Below are 15,742 nucleotides of genomic sequence, written 5' to 3'. Positions count from 1 at the left end.
TTAACAAGAACTAAGTTTTCAAATTAAGTTCCTGGAAATAACCAGGTCATAAAACATAGATGTTAACTTAAATCGATTGATCGTTGTTTTTCTTAATGGGCACGAGATATTTATAAAAGTTAACACGAACTAAGTTTTCAAATGATGTTCCTTGATATAACCAGGTCATAAAACTTAGAAGTTAACTTAAATTGATTGATCGTTGTTTTTCTTAAAGAGAACGAGATATTGATAAAAGTTAACACGAACTAAGTTTTCAAATTAAGTTCCTAGAAATAACCAGGTCATAAAACTTAGAAGTTAACTTAAATCGATTGATCGTTGTTTTTCTTAAAGTGCACGAGCTATTGATAAAAGTTATCACGAACTAAGTTTTCAAATTAAGTCCCTGGAAATAACCAGGTCATAAAACTTAGAAGTTATCTTAAATCGACTGATCGTTGTTTTTCTTAAAGAGCACGAGATATTGATAAAAGTTAGCACGAACTAAGTTTTCAAATTAAGTTCCTGGAAATAACCCGGTCATAAAACATAGATGTTAACTTAAATAGAATGATCGTTGTTTTTCTTAAAGAGCACGAGATATTGATAAAAGTTAACACGAAGTAAGTTTTCAAATTAAGTTCCTAGAAATAACCAGGTCATAAAACTTAGAAGTTAACTTAAATCGATTGATCGTTGTTTTTCTTAAAGTGCACAAGATATTGATAAAAGTTAACACGAACTAAGTTTTCAAATTAAGTTACTGGAAATAACCAGGTCATAAAACTTAGAAGTTAACTTAAATCGATTGATTGTTGTTTTTCTTAAAGAGCACGAGATATTGATAAAAGTTAACACGAACTAAGTTTTCAAATTAAGTTCCTGGAAATAACCAGGTCATAAAACTTAGAAGTTAACTTAAATCGATTGATCGTTGTTTTTCTTAAAGAGCACGAGATATTGATAAAAGTTAACACGAACAAAGTTTTCAAATTAAGCTCCTGGAAATAACAAGGTCATAAAACTTAGAAGTTAACTTAAATCGATTGATCATTGTTTTTCTTAAAGAGCACGAGATATTGATAAAAGTTAGCACGAACTATGTTTTCAAATTAATTTCCTGGAAATAACCCGGTCATAAAACATAGATGTTAACTTAAATAGATTGATCGTTGTTTTTCTTAAAGAGCACGAGATAATGATAAAAGTTAACATGAAGTTAGTTTTCAAATTAAGTTCCTAGAAATAACCAGGTCATAAAACTTAGAAGTTAACTTAAATCGATTGATCGTTGTTTTTCTTAAAGAGCACGAGCTATTGATAAAAGTTATCACGAACTAAGTTTTCAAATTAAGTCCCTGGAAATAACCAGGTCATAAAACTTAGAAGTTATCTTAAATCGATTGATTGTTGTTTTTCTTAAAGAGCACGAGATATTGATAAAAGTTAACACGAACTAAGTTTTCAAATTAAGTCCCTGGAAATAACCAGGTCATACAACTTAGAAGTTAACTTAAATCGATTGATCGTTCTTTTTCTTAAAGAGCACGAGCTATTGATAAAAGTTAAAACGAACTAAGTTTTCAAATTAAGATCCTGGAAATAACCAGGTCATAAAACTTAGAAGTTAACTTAAATCGATTGATCGTTGTTTTTCTTAAAGAGCACGAGATATTGATAAAAGTTAACACAAACTAAGTTTTCAAATTAAGTTCCTGGAAATAACCAGGTCATAAAACGTAGAAGTGAACTTAAATCGATTGATCGTTGTTTTTCTTAAAGACCACGAGATATTGATAAAATTTAACACGAACTAAGTTTTCAAATTAAGTTCCTAGAAATAACCCGGTCATAAAACTTAGAAGTTAACTTAAATCGATTGATCGTGGTTTTTCTTAAAGTGCACGAGATATTGATAAAAGTTAACACGAACTAAGTTTTCAAATTAAGTTCCTGGAAATAACCAGGTCATAAAACTTAGAAGTTAATTTAAATCGATTGATCGTTGTTTTTCTTAAAGAGCACGAGATATTGATAATAGTTAACACGAACTAAGTTTTCAAATTAAGTTCCTGGAAATAACCAGGTCATAAAACTTAGAAGTTAACTTAAATCGATTGATCGTTGTTTTTCTTAAAGAGCACGAGATATTGATAATAGTTAACACGAACTAAGTTTTCAAATTAAGTTCCTGGAAATAACCAGGTCATAAAACTTAGAAGTTAACTTAAATCGATTGATCGTTGTTTTTCTTAAAGAGCACGAGATATTGATAAAAGTTAACACGAACTAAGTATTTAAATTAAGTTCCTGGAAATAACCAGGTCATAATACTTAGAAGTTAACTTAAATCGAATGATCGTTGTTTTTCTTAAAGAGCACGAGATATTGATAATAGTTAACACGAATTAAGTTTTCAAATTAAGTTCCTAGAAATAACCAGGTCATAAAACTTTGAAGTTAACTTAAATCGATTGATCGTTGTTTTTCTTAAAGAGCACGAGATATTGATAAAAGTTAACACGAACTAAGTTTTCAAATTAAGTCCCTGGAAATAACCAGGTCATAAAACTTAGAAGTTGACTTAAATCGATTGATCGTTGTTTTTCTTAAAGAGCACGAGGTATTGATAAAAGTTAACACGAACTAAGTTTTCAAATTACGTTCCTGGAAATAACCAGGTCATAAAACTTAGAAGTTAACTCAAATTGATTGATCGTTGTTTTTCTTAAAGAGCACGAGATATTGATAAAAGTTAACACGAACTAAGTTTTCAAATTAAGTCCCTGGAAATAACCAGGTCATAAAACTTAGAAGTTAACTTAAATCGATTGATCGTTGTTTTTCTTAAAGAGCACGAGATATTGATAAAAGTTAACACGAACAAAGTTTTCAAATTAAGCTCCTGGAAATAACAAGGTCATAAAACTTAGAAGTTAACTTAAATCGATTGATCATTGTTTTTCTTAAAGAGCACGAGATATTGATAAAAGTTTGCACGAACTATGTTTTCAAATTAATTTCCTGGAAATAACCCGGTCATAAAACATAGATGTTAACTTAAATAGATTGATCGTTGTTTTTCTTAAAGAGCACGAGATAATGATAAAAGTTAACATGAAGTTAGTTTTCAAATTAAGTTCCTAGAAATAACCAGGTCATAAAACTTAGAAGTTAACTTAAATCGATTGATCGTTGTTTTTCTTAAAGAGCACGAGCTATTGATAAAAGTTATCACGAACTAAGTTTTCAAATTAAGTCCCTGGAAATAACCAGGTCATAAAACTTAGAAGTTAACTTAAATCGATTGATCGTTGTTTTTCTTAAAGAGCACGAGATATTGATAAAAGTTAACGCGAACAAAGTTTTCAAATTAAGTTCCTGGAAATAACCAGGTCATAAAACTTAGAAGTTAACTTAAATCGTTTGATCGTTGTTTTTCTTAAAGAGCAAGAGATATTGATTAAAGTTAACACGAACTAAGTTTTCAAATTAAGTTCCTAGAAATAACCAAGTCATAATACTTAGAAGTCAACTTAAATCGATTGATCGTTGTTTTTCTTAAAGACCACGAGATATTCATAAAAGTTAACACGAACTAAGTTTTCAAATTATGTTCCAAGAAATTACCAGGGCATAAAACTTAGAAGTTAACTTAAATCGATTGATCGTTGTTTTTCTTAAAGAGCACGAGATATTGATAAAAGTTAACAAGAACTAAGTTTTCAAATTAAGTTCCTGGAAATAACCAGGTCATAAAACATAGATGTTAACTTAAATCGATTGATCGTTGTTTTTCTTAATGGGCACGAGATATTTATAAAAGTTAACACGAACTAAGTTTTCAAATGATGTTCCTTGATATAACCAGGTCATAAAACTTAGAAGTTAACTTAAATCGATTGATCGTTGTTTTTCTTAAAGAGCACGAGATATTGATAAAAGTTAACACGAACTAAGTTTTCAAATTAAGTTCCTAGAAATAACCAGGTCATAAAACTTAGAAGTTAACTTAAATCGATTGATCGTTGTTTTTCTTAAAGTGCACGAGCTATTGATAAAAGTTATCACGAACTAAGTTTTCAAATTAAGTCCCTGGAAATAACCAGGTCATAAAACTTAGAAGTTATCTTAAATCGATTGATCGTTGTTTTTCTTAAAGAGCACGAGATATTGATAAAAGTTAGCACGAACTAAGTTTTCAAATTAAGTTCCTGGAAATAACCCGGTCATAAAACATAGATGTTAACTTAAATAGATTAATCGTTTTTTTTCTTAAGGAGCACGAGATAATGATAAAAGTTAACACGAAGTAAGTATTCAAATTAAGTTCCTAGAAATAACCAGGTCATAAAACTTAGAAGTTAACTTAAATCGATTGATCGTTGTTTTTCTTAAAGTGCACGAGATATTGATAAAAGTTAACACGAACTAAGTTTTCAAATTAAGTTCCTGGAAATAACCAGGTCATAAAACTTAGAAGTTAACTTCAATCGATTGATCGTTGTTTCTTTAAAGAGCACGAGATAAGTATAATAATTAATACGAACTAATTTTTCAAATGATGTTCCTTGATATAACCAGGTCATAAAACTTGAAAGTTAACTTAAATCGATTGATCGTTGTTTTTCTTAAAGAGCACGAAAAATTGATTATAGTTAACACGAACTAATTTTTCAAATTAAGTTCCTGGAAATAACCAGGTCATAAAACTTAGAAGTTAACTTAAATCGATTGATCGTTGTTTTTCTTAAAGAGCACGAGATATTGATAAAAGTTAACGCGAACTAAGTTTTCAAATTAAGTTCCTGGAAATAACCAGGTCATAAAACTTAGAAGTTAACTTAAATCGTTTGATCGTTGTTTTTCTTAAAGAGCACGAGATATTGATTAAAGTTAACACGAACTAAGTTTTCAAATTAAGTACCTGGAAATAACCAAGTCATAATACTTAGAAGTCAACTTAAATCGATTGATCGTTGTTTTTCTTAAAGAGCACGAGATATTCATAAAAGTTAACACGAACTAAGTTTTCAAATTATGTTCCAAGAAATTACCAGGGCATAAAACTTAGAAGTTAACTTAAATCGATTGATCGTTGTTTTTCTTAAAGAGCACGAGATATTGATAAAAGTTAACAAGAACTAAGTTTTCAAATTAAGTTCCTGGAAATAACCAGGTCATAAAACATAGATGTTAACTTAAATCGATTGATCGTTGTTTTTCTTAATGGGCACGAGATATTTATAAAAGTTAACACGAACTAAGTTTTCAAATGATGTTCCTTGATATAACCAGGTCATAAAACTTAGAAGTTAACTTAAATCGATTGATCGTTGTTTTTCTTAAAGAGCACGAGATATTGATAAAAGTTAACACGAACTAAGTTTTCAAATTAAGTTCCTAGAAATAACCAGGTCATAAAACTTAGAAGTTAACTTAAATCGATTGATCGTTGTTTTTCTTAAAGTGCACGAGCTATTGATAAAAGTTATCACGAACTAAGTTTTCAAATTAAGTCCCTGGAAATAACCAGGTCATAAAACTTAGAAGTTATCTTAAATCGACTGATCGTTGTTTTTCTTAAAGAGCACGAGATATTGATAAAAGTTAGCACGAACTAAGTTTTCAAATTAAGTTCCTGGAAATAACCCGGTCATAAAACATAGATGTTAACTTAAATAGATTGATCGTTGTTTTTCTTAAAGAGCACGAGATAATGATAAAAGTTAACACGAAGTAAGTTTTCAAATTAAGTTCCTAGAAATAACCAGGTCATAAAACTTAGAAGTTAACTTAAATCGATTGATCGTGGTTTTTCTTAAAGTGCACAAGATATTGATAAAAGTTAACACGAACTAAGTTTTCAAATTAAGTTCCTGGAAATAACCAGGTCATAAAACTTAGAAGTTAACTTCAATCGATTGATCGTTGTTTCTATAAAGAGCACGAGATAAGTATAATAATTAATACGAACTAATTTTTCAAATTAAGTTCCTGGAAATAACCAGGTCATAAAACTTGAAAGTTAACTTAAATCGATTGATCGTTGTTTTTCTTAAAGAGCACGAAAAATTGATTATAGTTAACACGAACTAATTTTTCAAATTAAGTTCCTGGAAATAACCAGGTCATAAAACTTAGAAGTTAACTTAAATCGATTGATCGTTGTTTTTCTTAAAGAGCACGAGATATTGATAAAAGTTAACGCGAACTAAGTTTTCAAATTAAGTTCCTGGAAATAACTAGGTCATAAAACTTAGAAGTTAACTTAAATCGATTGATCGTTGTTTTTCTTAAAGAGCACGAGATATTGATTAAAGTTAACACGAACTAAGTTTTCAAATTAAGTTCCTGGAAATAACCAAGTCATAATACTTAGAAGTTAACGTAAATTGATTGATCGTTGTTTTTCTTAAAGACCACGAGATATTCATAAAAGTTAACACGAACTAAGTTTTCAAATTATGTTCCAAGAAATTACCAGGGCATAAAACTTAGAAGTTAACTTAAATCGATTGATCGTTGTTTTTCTTAAAGAGCACGAGATATTGATAAAAGTTAACAAGAACTAAGTTTTCAAATTAAGTTCCTGGAAATAACCAGGTCATAAAACATAGATGTTAACTTAAATCGATTGATCGTTGTTTTTCTTAATGGGCACGAGATATTTATAAAAGTTAACACGAACTAAGTTTTCAAATGATGTTCCTTGATATAACCAGGTCATAAAACTTAGAAGTTAACTTAAATCGATTGATCGTTGTTTTTCTTAAAGAGCACGAGATATTGATAAAAGTTAACACGAACTAAGTTTTCAAATTAAGTTCCTAGAAATAACCAGGTCATAAAACTTAGAAGTTAACTTAAATCGATTGATCGTTGTTTTTCTTAAAGTGCACGAGCTATTGATAAAAGTTATCACGAACTAAGTTTTCAAATTAAGTCCCTGGAAATAACCAGGTCATAAAACTTAGAAGTTATCTTAAATCGATTGATCGTTGTTTTTCTTAAAGAGCACGAGATATTGATAAAAGTTAGCACGAACTAAGTTTTCAAATTAAGTTCCTGGAAATAACCCGGTCATAAAACATAGATGTTAACTTAAATAGATTGATCGTTGTTTTTCTTAAGGAGCACGAGATAATGATAAAAGTTAACACGAAGTAAGTTTTCAAATTAAGTTCCTAGAAATAACCAGGTCATAAAACTTAGAAGTTAACTTAAATCGATTGATCGTTGTTTTTCTTAAAGTGCACGAGATATTGATAAAAGTTAACACGAACTAAGTTTTCAAATTAAGTTCCTGGAAATAACCAGGTCATAAAACTTAGAAGTTAACTTCAATCGATTGATCGTTGTTTCTTTAAAGAGCACGAGATAAGTATAATAATTAATACGAACTAATTTTTCAAATTAAGTTCCTGGAAATAACCAGGTCATAAAACTTGAAAGTTAACTTAAATCGATTGATCGTTGTTTTTCTTAAAGAGCACGAAAAATTGATTATAGTTAACACGAACTAATTTTTCAAATTAAGTTCCTGGAAATAACCAGGTCATAAAACTTAGAAGTTAACTTAAATCGATTGATCGTTGTTTTTCTTAAAGAGCACGAGATATTGATAAAAGTTAACGCGAACTAAGTTTTCAAATTAAGTTCCTGGAAATAACCAGGTCATAAAACTTAGAAGTTAACTTAAATCGATTGATCGTTGTTTTTCTTAAAGAGCACGAGATATTGATTAAAGTTAACACGAACTAAGTTTTCAAATTAAGTTCCTGGAAATAACCAAGTCATAATACTTAGAAGTCAACTTAAATCGATTGATCGTTGTTTTTCTTAAAGAGCACGAGATATTCATAAAAGTTAACACGAACTAAGTTTTCAAATTATGTTCCAAGAAATTACCAGGGCATAAAACTTAGAAGTTAACTTAAATCGATTGATCGTTGTTTTTCTTAAAGAGCACGAGATATTGATAAAAGTTAACAAGAACTAAGTTTTCAAATTAAGTTCCTGGAAATAACCAGGTCATAAAACATAGATGTTAACTTAAATCGATTGATCGTTGTTTTTCTTAATGGGCACGAGATATTTATAAAAGTTAACACGAACTAAGTTTTCAAATGATGTTCCTTGATATAACCAGGTCATAAAACTTAGAAGTTAACTTAAATCGATTGATCGTTGTTTTTCTTAAAGAGCACGAGATATTGATAAAAGTTAACACGAACTAAGTTTTCAAATTAAGTTCCTAGAAATAACCAGGTCATAAAACTTAGAAGTTAACTTAAATCGATTGATCGTTGTTTTTCTTAAAGTGCACGAGCTATTGATAAAAGTTATCACGAACTAAGTTTTCAAATTAAGTCCCTGGAAATAACCAGGTCATAAAACTTAGAAGTTATCTTAAATCGACTGATCGTTGTTTTTCTTAAAGAGCACGAGATATTGATAAAAGTTAGCACGAACTAAGTTTTCAAATTAAGTTCCTGGAAATAACCCGGTCATAAAACATAGATGTTAACTTAAATAGATTGATCGTTGTTTTTCTTAAAGAGCACGAGATAATGATAAAAGTTAACACGAAGTAAGTTTTCAAATTAAGTTCCTAGAAATAACCAGGTCATAAAACTTAGAAGTTAACTTAAATCGATTGATCGTTGTTTTTCTTAAAGTGCACAAGATATTGATAAAAGTTAACACGAACTAAGTTTTCAAATTAAGTTCCTGGAAATAACCAGGTCATAAAACTTAGAAGTTAACTTCAATCGATTGATCGTTGTTTCTTTGAAGAGCACGAGATAAGTATAATAATTAATACGAACTAATTTTTCAAATTAAGTTCCTGGAAATAACCAGGTCATAAAACTTGAAAGTTAACTTAAATCGATTGATCGTTGTTTTTCTTAAAGAGCACGAAAAATTGATTATAGTTAACACGAACTAATTTTTCAAATTAAGTTCCTGGAAATAACCAGGTCATAAAACTTAGAAGTTAACTTAAATCGATTGATCGTTGTTTTTCTTAAAGAGCACGAGATATTGATAAAAGTTAACGCGAACTAAGTTTTCAAATTAAGTTCCTGGAAATAACCAGGTCATAAAACTTAGAAGTTAACTTAAATCGATTGATCGTTGTTTTTCTTAAAGAGCACGAGATATTGATTAAAGTTAACACGAACTAAGTTTTCAAATTAAGTTCCTGGAAATAACCAAGTCATAATACTTAGAAGTTAACTTAAATCGATTGATCGTTGTTTTTCTTAAAGACCACGAGATATTCATAAAAGTTAACACGAACTAAGTTTTCAAATTATGTTCCAAGAAATTACCAGGGCATAAAACTTAGAAGTTAACTTAAATCGATTGATCGTTGTTTTTCTTAAAGAGCACGAGATATTGATAAAAGTTAACAAGAACTAAGTTTTCAAATTAAGTTCCTGGAAATAACCAGGTCATAAAACATAGATGTTAACTTAAATCGATTGATCGTTGTTTTTCTTAATGGGCACGAGATATTTATAAAAGTTAACACGAACTAAGTTTTCAAATGATGTTCCTTGATATAACCAGGTCATAAAACTTAGAAGTTAACTTAAATCGATTGATCGTTGTTTTTCTTAAAGAGCACGAGATATTGATAAAAGTTAACACGAACTAAGTTTTCAAATTAAGTTCCTAGAAATAACCAGGTCATAAAACATAGAAGTTAACTTAAATTGATTGATCGTTGTTTTTCTTAAAGTGCACGAGCTATTGATAAAAGTTATCACGAACTAAGTTTTCAAATTAAGTCCCTGGAAATAACCAGGTCATAAAACTTAGAAGTTATCTTAAATCGATTGATCGTTGTTTTTCTTAAAGAGCACGAGATATTGATAAAAGTTAGCACGAACTAAGTTTTCAAATTAAGTTCCTGGAAATAACCCGGTCATAAAACATAGATGTTAACTTAAAAAGATTGATCGTTGTTTTTCTTAAGGAGCACGAGATAATGATAAAAGTTAACACGAAGTAAGTTTTCAAATTAAGTTCCTAGAAATAACCAGGTCATAAAACTTAGAAGTTAACTTAAATCGATTGATCGTTGTTTTTCTTAAAGTGCACGAGATATTGATAAAAGTTAACACGAACTAAGTTTTCAAATTAAGTTCCTGGAAATAACCAGGTCATAAAACTTAGAAGTTAACTTCAATCGATTGATCTATGTTTCTTTAAAGAGCACGAGATAAGTATAATAATTAATACGAACTAATTTTTCAAATTAAGTTCCTGGAAATAACCAGGTCATAAAACTTGAAAGTTAACTTAAATCGATTGATCGTTGTTTTTCTTAAAGAGCACGAAAAATTGATTATAGTTAACACGAACTAATTTTTCAAATTAAGTTCCTGGAAATAACCAGGTCATAAAACTTAGAAGTTAACTTAAATCGATTGATCGTTGTTTTTCTTAAAGAGCACGAGATATTGATAAAAGTTAACGCGAACTAAGTTTTCAAATTAAGTTCCTGGAAATAACCAGGTCATAAAACTTAGAAGTTAACTTAAATCGATTGATCGTTGTTTTTCTTAAAGAGCACGAGATATTGATTAAAGTTAACACGAACTAAGTTTTCAAATTAAGTTCCTGGAAATAACCAAGTCATAATACTTAGAAGTCAACTTAAATCGATTGATCGTTGTTTTTCTTAAAGAGCACGAGATATTCATAAAAGTTAACACGAACTAAGTTTTCAAATTATGTTCCAAGAAATTACCAGGGCATAAAACTTAGAAGTTAACTTAAATCGATTGATCGTTGTTTTTCTTAAAGAGCACGAGATATTGATAAAAGTTAACAAGAACTAAGTTTTCAAATTAAGTTCCTGGAAATAACCAGGTCATAAAACATAGATGTTAACTTAAATCGATTGATCGTTGTTTTTCTTAATGGGCACGAGATATTTATAAAAGTTAACACGAACTAAGTTTTCAAATGATGTTCCTTGATATAACCAGGTCATAAAACTTAGAAGTTAACTTAAATCGATTGATCGTTGTTTTTCTTAAAGAGCACGAGATATTGATAAAAGTTAACACGAACTAAGTTTTCAAATTAAGTTCCTAGAAATAACCAGGTCATAAAACTTAGAAGTTAACTTAAATCGATTGATCGTTGTTTTTCTTAAAGTGCACGAGCTATTGATAAAAGTTATCACGAACTAAGTTTTCAAATTAAGACCCTGGAAATAACCAGGTCATAAAACTTAGAAGTTATCTTAAATCGATTGATCGTTGTTTTTCTTAAAGAGCACGAGATATTGATAAAAGTTAGCACGAACTAAGTTTTCAAATTAAGTTCCTGGAAATAACCCGGTCATAAAACATAGATGTTAACTTAAATAGATTGATCGTTGTTTTTCTTAAAGTGCACGAGATAATGATAAAAGTTAACACGAATTAAGTTTTCAAATTAAGTTCCAAGAAATAACCAGGTCATAAAACTTAGAAGTTAACTTAAATCGATTGATCGTTGTTTTTCTTAAAGTGCACGAGATATTGATAAAAGTTAACACGAACTAAGTTTTCAAATTAAGTTCCTGGAAATAACCAGGTCATAAAACTTAGAAGTTAACTTCAATCGATTGATCGTTGTTTTTTGAAAGAGCACGAGATAAGTATAATAATTAATACGAACTAATTTTTCAAATTAAGTTCCTGGAAATAACCAGGTCATAAAACTTAGAAGTTAACTTAAATCGATTGATCGTTGTTTTTCTTAAAGAGCACGAGAAATTGATTATAGATAACACGAACTAATTTTTCAAATTAAGTTCCTGGAAATAACCAGGTCATAAAACTTAGAAGTTAACTTAAATCGATTGATCGTTGTTTTTCTTAAAGAGCACGAGATATTGATAAAAGTTAACGCGAACTAAGTTTTCAAATTAAGTTCTTGGAAATAACCAGGTCATAAAACTTAGAAGTTAACTTAAATCGTTTGATCGTTGTTTTTCTTAAAGAGCACGAGATATTGATTAAAGTTAACACGAACTAAGTTTTCAAATTAAGTTCCTGGAAATAACCTAGTCATAATACTTAGAAGTCAACTTAAATCGATTGATCGTTGTTTTTCTTAAAGAGCACGAGATATTCATAAAAGTTAACACGAACTAAGTTTTCAAATTATGTTCCAAGAAATTACCAGGGCATAAAACTTAGAAGTTAACTTAAATCGATTGATCGTTGTTTTTCTTAAAGAGCACGAGATATTGATAAAAGTTAACACGAACTAAGTTTTCAAATGATGTTCCTTGATATAACCAGGTCATAAAACTTAGAAGTTAACTTAAATCGATTGATCGTTGTTTTTCTTAAAGAGCACGAGATATTGATAAAAGTTAACACGAACTAAGTTTTCAAATTAAGTTCCTAGAAATAACCAGGTCATAATACTTAGAAGTTAACTTAAATCGATTGATCGTTGTTTTTCTTAAAGAGCACGAGATATTGATAAAAGTTAACACGAACTAAGTTTTCAAATTAAGTTCCTAGAAATAACCAGGTCATAATACTTAGAAGTTAACTTAAATCGATTGATCGTTGTTTTTCTTAAAGTGCACGAGCTATTAATAAAAGTTATCACGAACTAAGTTTTCAAATTAAGTCCCTGGAAATAACCAGGTCATAAAACTTAGAAGTTATCTTAAATCGATTGATCGTTGTTTTTCTTAAAGAGCACGAGATATTGATAAAAGTTAGCACGAACTAAGTTTTCAAATTAAGTTCCTGGAAATAACCCGGTCATAAAACATAGATGTTAACTTAAATAGATTGATCGTTGTTTTTCTTAAAGAGCACGAGATAATGATAAAAGTTAACACGAAGTAAGTTTTCAAATTAAATTCCTAGAAATAACCAGGTCATAAAACTTAGAAGTTAACTTAAATCGATTGATCGTTGTTTTTCTTAAAGTGCACGAGATATTGATAAAAGTTAACACGAACTAAGTTTTCAAATTAACTTCCTGGAAATAACCAGGTCATAAAACTTAGAAGTTAACTTCAATCGATTGATCGTTGTTTTTTTGAAGAGCACGAGATAAGTATAATAATTAATACGAACTAATTTTTCAAATTAAGATCCTGGAAATAACCAGGTCATAAAACTTAGAAGTTAACTTAAATCGATTGATCGTTGTTTTTCTTAAAGAGCACGAGATATTGATAAAAGTTAACACGAACTAAGTTTTCAAATTAAGTTCCTGGAAATAACCAGGTCATAAAACTTAGAAGTTAACTTAAATCGATTGATCGTTGTTTTTCTTAAAGAGCACGAGATATTGATAATAGTTAACACGAACTAAGTTTTCAAATTAAGCACCTGGAAATAACCAGGTCATAAAACTTAGAAGTTAACTTAAATCGATTGATCGTTGTTTTTCTTAAAGAGCACGTGATATTGATAAAAGTAAACACGAACTAAGATTTCAAATTAAGTCCCTGGAAATAACCAGGTCATAAGACTTAGAAGTTAACTTCAATCGATTGATCGTTGTTTTTCTTAAAGAACACGAGATATTGATAAAAGTTAACACGAACTAAGTTTTCAAATTAAGTCCCTGGAAATAACCACGTCATAATACTTAGAAGTTAACTTAAATCGAATGATCGTTGTTTTTCTTAAAGAGCACGAGATATTGATAAAAGTTAACACGAATTAAGTTTTCAAATTAAGTTCCTAGAAATAATCAGGTCATAAAACTTAGAAGTTAACTTAAATCGATTGATCGTTGTTTTTCTTAAAGAGCACGAGATATTGATAAAAGTTAACACGAACTAAGTTTTCAAATTAAGTTCCTGGAAATAACCAGGTCATAAAACATAGAAGTTTACTTAAATCGATTGATCGTTGTTTTTCTTAAAGAGCACGAGATATGGATGATAGTTAACACGAACTAAGTTTTCAAATTAAGTTCCTGGAAATAACCAGGTCATAAATCTTAGAAGTTAACTTAAATCGATTGATCGTTGTTTTTCTTAAAGAGCACGAGATATTGATAAAAGTTAACACGAACTAAGTTATCAAATTAAGTTCCTGGAAATAACCAGGACATAAAACATAGAAGTGAACTTAAATCGATTGATCGTTGTTTTTCTTAAAGAGCACGAGATATTGATAAAATTTAACACGAACTAAGTTTTCAAATTAAGTTCCTCGAAATAACCCGGTCATAAAACTTAGAAGTTAACTTAAATCGATTGATCGTTGTTTTTCTTAAAGTGCACGAGATATTGATAAAAGTTAAGACGAACTAAGTTTTCAAATTAAGTTCCAGGAAATAACCAGGTCATAAAACTTACAAGTTAACTTAAATCGATTGATCGTTGTTTTTCTTAAAGAGCACGAGATATTGATAATAGTTAACACGAACTAAGTTTTCAAATTAAGTTCCTGGAAATAACCAGGTCATAAAACTTAGAAGTTAACTTAAATCGATTGATCGTTGTTTTTCTTAAAGAGCACGAGATATTGATAATAGTTAACACGAACTAAGTTTTCAAATTAAGTTCCTGGAAATAACCTAGTCATAATACTTAGAAGTCAACTTAAATCGATTGATCGTTGTTTTTCTTAAAGAGCACGAGCTATTGATAAAAGTTATCACGAACTAAGTTTTCAAATTAAGTCCCTGGAAATAACCAGGTCATAAAACTTAGAAGTTATCTTAAATCGACTGATCGTTGTTTTTCTTAAAGAGCACGAGATATTGATAAAAGTTAGCACGAACTAAGTTTTCAAATTAAGTTCCTGGAAATAACCCGGTCATAAAACATAGATGTTAACTTAAATAGATTGATCGTTGTTTTTCTTAAAGAGCACGAGATAATGATAAAAGTTAACACGAAGTAAGTTTTCAAATTAAGTTCCTAGAAATAACCAGGTCATAAAACTTAGAAGTTAACTTAAATCGATTGATCGTTGTTTTTCTTAAAGTGCACAAGATATTGATAAAAGTTAACACGAACTAAGTTTTCAAATTAAGTTCCTGGAAATAACCAGGTCATAAAACTTAGAAGTTAACTTCAATCGATTGATCGTTGTTTCTTTGAAGAGCACGAGATAAGTATAATAATTAATACGAACTAATTTTTCAAATTAAGTTCCTGGAAATAACCAGGTCATAAAACTTGAAAGTTAACTTAAATCGATTGATCGTTGTTTTTCTTAAAGAGCACGAAAAATTGATTATAGTTAACACGAACTAATTTTTCAAATTAAGTTCCTGGAAATAACCAGGTCATAAAACTTAGAAGTTAACTTAAATCGATTGATCGTTGTTTTTCTTAAAGAGCACGAGATATTGATAAAAGTTAACGCGAACTAAGTTTTCAAATTAAGTTCCTGGAAATAACCAGGTCATAAAACTTAGAAGTTAACTTAAATCGATTGATCGTTGTTTTTCTTAAAGAGCACGAGATATTGATTAAAGTTAACACGAACTAAGTTTTCAAATTAAGTTCCTGGAAATAACCAAGTCATAATACTTAGAAGTTAACTTAAATCGATTGATCGTTGTTTTTCTTAAAGACCACGAGATATTCATAAAAGTTAACACGAACTAAGTTTTCAAATTATGTTCCAAGAAATTACCAGGGCATAAAACTTAGAAGTTAACTTAAATCGATTGATCGTTGTTTTTCTTAAAGAGCACGAGATATTGATAAAAGTTAACAAGAACTAAGTTTTCAAATTAAGTTCCTGGAAATAAC

The sequence above is a fragment of the Humulus lupulus genome, chromosome 3, assembly GCF_963169125.1.
Source record: "Humulus lupulus chromosome 3, drHumLupu1.1, whole genome shotgun sequence".
Classification (NCBI taxonomy): Eukaryota; Viridiplantae; Streptophyta; class Magnoliopsida; order Rosales; family Cannabaceae; genus Humulus; species Humulus lupulus.
Note: the sequence above shows the minus strand (reverse complement) of the source record.